Below are 4830 nucleotides of genomic sequence, written 5' to 3'. Positions count from 1 at the left end.
TGAACTGGAAATAGTCATTTTTGGAAATAATATAAATTTTTGAAATTTACGTATGTTATCAAAAGGTGAGTTTGGGTCAACTTCAAAAGAACATAACTTCTAACTCAGGACTGGTAGGAGCACTTCCAGATATGTTACGAAAGCTCTTGAAATTATATTTCCAATGCAAGTTAGTTTGCGCGATTCCGATTTTATATGAGTGAGTTGTGTCATTTCAAAGTTGGGTTGTTGAATAAGGATAGCCCATTCTAGATTTTATAAGGATAGTTTGATCTTTTCCTTGCCCTTGTATTTTGATTTCTTTTTGGTAATTAATTAGGGTGCTAATCTGAACTTAATCAATTTAAAATTTTGGAAAAAGAGTTAGGGTTTCTAGAGAAGGGAAATGAAGCGGCGAAAAGAGGAGAAAGGAGAAGAACAATCAAGATTCATTCAGATCGTCGAGTTTATCTTGTGGATTTCGTAGGGGGTGATCCCTACAAAGGTATGTGAAATGACATAGCTTTGGGTTGGTTCACCCACGCGCCTATCATGGTTTATTTCAGCGAACTTAAGTTCTTGAAAGCTTATAAATTGGGTTCTTGATGGGTTGTTGAAGTTCTATTAAATTCTTAATTTGTTGATATTTCTTGAGGAATTTTTTGATCCAAATCCATGATTTTACGTTTTATTTTGAGTAGAATATGATGTACTTTGAACATATAATCGATTATAAGTGTTTGGGAGAAGAACCTATGGAGTATAGAGGGTATAGAGCTAGACAACAAAGAAGTAAATGCCTCCGCATCGTGGAGCTTGTCCCCAGTTTTTAGAAAATTCATTTCGCGTCGCAGAGCAGTCACGAACAATTTTACCTCAAAAGTTATTTTCCAAACAAAAGTTTAAATACACATAAGCGTCAAAGAGCATCAGTCTAGTAGTGATTCTTGATTTTTTCTCATGTTTAGCTATTGAAATTCATTCCTAAACATCATTAAATATTTCCTATGACAAATCTTGATCCTTCAATCCATAAGTTCAATTCTAGGTAAGATAAGAGTCAAGTCAAGAGAATTTAAGAGTCAAGTAAAGCGAAGTTAAGAGTCAAGTCAAGAGAATTTAAGAGTCAAGTAAAGAGATGTTAAGAGTCAGTTCAAGAAATGAAACTGAGATTTCCAAAAGAGCCTATTAGCTAGTTTTTCAGTAAAGAATAAATGTTCACATTTAAATAAGAAAGAAAACTGATATTCCCAAAAGACCTTTTTGGCTAGTTTTCACTAAAGAGTAAATGCTTTAACAATTAAGCATGATATGAAACTGAGATTTCCATGATAGTCGTTGAGCTAAGTTTTGAGAAATTATCTCAAACCACAGAACAAAGTTATGTTTTTAAACTTAAGAGGTTGTATCATATCTTGGGAGTAGTATTGAGCAACTATATGGGAGAGTGTTATGACAACTCACAACCCCCATAAACCATGTAGCCATCATGTCTGGAAAAGGGTCATACTTTTTAAATGAACCCTCCACTACAGAAAAATCTGGTTTTAGCGACGGATGAAATCTGTCGCTAAACAATGCAAATCCCTCGCTAAAGCCATTTAGCGGTAGATTAGTGACGGATTATCATCGGCACTAAAATATGTGTAGCTAAGCCTTTAGCGACGAAATACTGAAATTCATCGATACTTTTGCAACGGATTAGCAGCAAAACAAAATTATCGCTATATTTAGCGTCAAAACATTTTAGTAGTTAATACATAAAATATCTAGCGCTACTTTATTTATTAAATATATCTAAAAATATTAGCTTCAAATATTTTGTAGCTATTCCGTCGCAATTCTAAATTGTTATTTTTAATTATTTTTTACAAATAGTATCCAAAATTCCAATATAACAATTAAATGAAAAGTTATATATCGAATTCACATAAGAAGAACCTAATTTTATAATGATAACAATCTAAAAATTAACAAGTAGAACAGAAATTACATATTTCTCAAAGCTTGAACAATGTTCATAATCATTCTTCAACTAACAAAGTAGAGTTGTCTCATACAAAGCTATCTAATATGGTACTTTAGAGTGAAATTCATCACAATTAGATCATCACATGTGTTTCCCTTGAGATCCAAGGTCATAAGCTTTTCTCTTCATCACTCTTTCATGATCTCGTAATACATCCGCATTGCAACCTTCATCTCATCCTTACTGTAATTGTTGTTATGATCAGTATTCCTCTTAAGAATTCTTGAGATCTCTATCCTGTAAATAAAAGTAAACGAATAACTTTGAAAAATTGCACATTAATATCATCGGAAAAGGGTCTAAAATACCCTGAAAGTATTGAAAATGGTACAAAATTACCCTCCATCCACCTATTGGCTCCAAAATACCCTTCCCACCCACCTATTGGGTCCAAAATACCCTTGTCATCCACCTTTTGGTTCAAAATTGACCACTTATTTAACGATATTATATTTAAACTATTTAAATATTTTTTAAAATACGTGGCGCTCAACTATTTATTATAATTTAACTTATTAGTATAATTTATAAATTAAAATCCACTAACCACCCATTACTAATTAAATCCCTCTAAATTAATGAACCTGTCACATTATTAATGCAAGCTACTACCAATTGAGTGTTTTTAAAAATTATATAGAAGTAAATTATCATACGTTCAAGTGGCTAAATAAAAATCACCGATAAACTTAAAAGTCTGACTATGTTCATCTTAATTATTCTTACATCTCAATTATGTGATGTTACTTGATAGGTAAATTTTTTTCAAAATAATATACTAAAGGTTTTAAAACAAATCATAAATATTTATAAAATTATATTTAAAAAAAGTGCATGAATTAATTCGGGATGTACTACTTCTTTACCTTTAATCATAAATTTCTAATTCAATTTTGAAAGAAAGTGTCCTCCTAAATAAGCGGCTCAACCTAAATTTAATTGGGGCTTCGATTCGGACTCAAATAATTTTAAATGTCATTTTCAGGAATCTATAATTTTATCGTGTTTTAGTAGTGTTTATGACGATTTCGATATTATAATAGGATTATTAATTGGGTAAGGTTTAGTTAGTAATAAGTGGGTAGTGGGTTGGTCTATAAATTATATCAATAAATTAAAATTATAATCAATAGTTGAACACCAAGTATTTTAAAAAATATTTAAAGAGTTTAATTTTAAAACAATTAAAAAAGTTGTCAATTTTGAACGTAAAGGTGGATGACAAGGGTATTTTGAAGCCAATAGGTGGATGAAAAGGGCATTTTGGAGCCAATAGGTGGATGGAGGGTAATTTTGTACCATTTTCAATACTTTAAGGGTATTTTAGGCCCTTGTCCGTAATATCATCCACCAAATGAATCTGTCATGTAAGAGGTATTAAAATGCTCGAAATTCGTGTTTTGAGTTTGTTAATTAAATAAAATATGTGAATTCTGGAAAAGTAAACAACGTTTACTTAAATAATTATCACCACAACAGGTTTTCAATATTTGATTAGAACTTCATTGTTAAAAGTACTTCAACTTCAAATTCAATTCATAAATTTCAGTTCGAAATTATTAGTCCCATGTTAGTAACCAGGCACAAACCAAACCACAGATCGGGTTCAACTAAAATTGGTTCACAATAGTCCCTTAATTTAGATTTTTTTTAAATAATAAATAGCCCTTTAGTTATGAACTAAAACATCAACACAATATGGCAGTCACCCACGGACTAATTTCTAGCTCGAGAAATTAATTAAAACTCTCAAAGTCTTAGTTGGTTGGATTGTTTTTTTCATAGCCAATAAAAAATCTCAGAAAAATTGACGTTGAGCAACTTACTGGAATTTTAATAGAAAGATTGGATTCTGCAATGTTCATTCGCAACAGGTGTTGGTCCCGGCCAGTACATCGACAATTATAAACAACTTTTGTGCAACCTTGGATGAAAAAATTTTCTCTCAATATTGAAGGTGCAAGAACAACTATCAACAAATTCCAACTTGTCAACTAATCAAATTAGCTTCCGAATAATCTAAAGAGTTCAATAATGCATATTCTACAATAAACTTAATGAACCTAAAAGTGCAGACCTCCACTTAGTAAACTATAGAAATGACAGTAACCCAATAAAACTATAAGCAGAAAATGCAGGCATATGAACAGATAGACTGTCGCTTTGTATATAAAGTGTAATCAAGATAGTTCAATATGCATATTCTACAATGAACTTAATGAACCTAAAAGTGCATATCTCCACTTAGTAAACTACAAACATGACAGTAACCCATTAAAACTATATGCAGAAAATGTAGGCATATGAACAGAAGAGAAGACAGTCGCTTTGTATATAAAGTGTACCCTTCTAAGAAAAATCACATACAAGCATACCATAATTTATACTTCCAAGCCACAAATATACATTTATTTTAGCCGAGGTACTTACCCTTAGGTTAGAGATTCATGTTATATATGGTAAAAATCTTCCTCGCTCTGTCTCGAGTCTCCTCCCCCCAATTGTGATACAAAAAGTTTAGCTTAAAGCTATAGCTAACAACACATGCACTTCTAAGAGAGTCTTCTCGGTAACTTAAAGAATTTTCTTACCTAATAAAGTCATGGATATGATAAAATCAAGCTTCAATTTCCTATAAGTTCAAGTCTCAACTTATTTAACACGAAGGTGGTACGAGTAAAAAATAGTGCACCAAGAACTTGTTTTGTGGGACACGTAAAGTACATTAATAGGTCTTAGAATCTCATCTAGTCATCTTGGGGTATTTCCCCCGCATACTTAACACAAAACAATAAAAAATAAATATAATTTGAGGTCTTGCA

This window comes from Solanum pennellii, chromosome 4 (genome assembly GCF_001406875.1).
Source record: "Solanum pennellii chromosome 4, SPENNV200".
NCBI lineage: Eukaryota > Viridiplantae > Streptophyta > Magnoliopsida > Solanales > Solanaceae > Solanum > Solanum pennellii.
The sequence above is the reverse complement of the archived record's forward strand: the minus strand, read 5'-3'. Positions refer to the sequence as shown.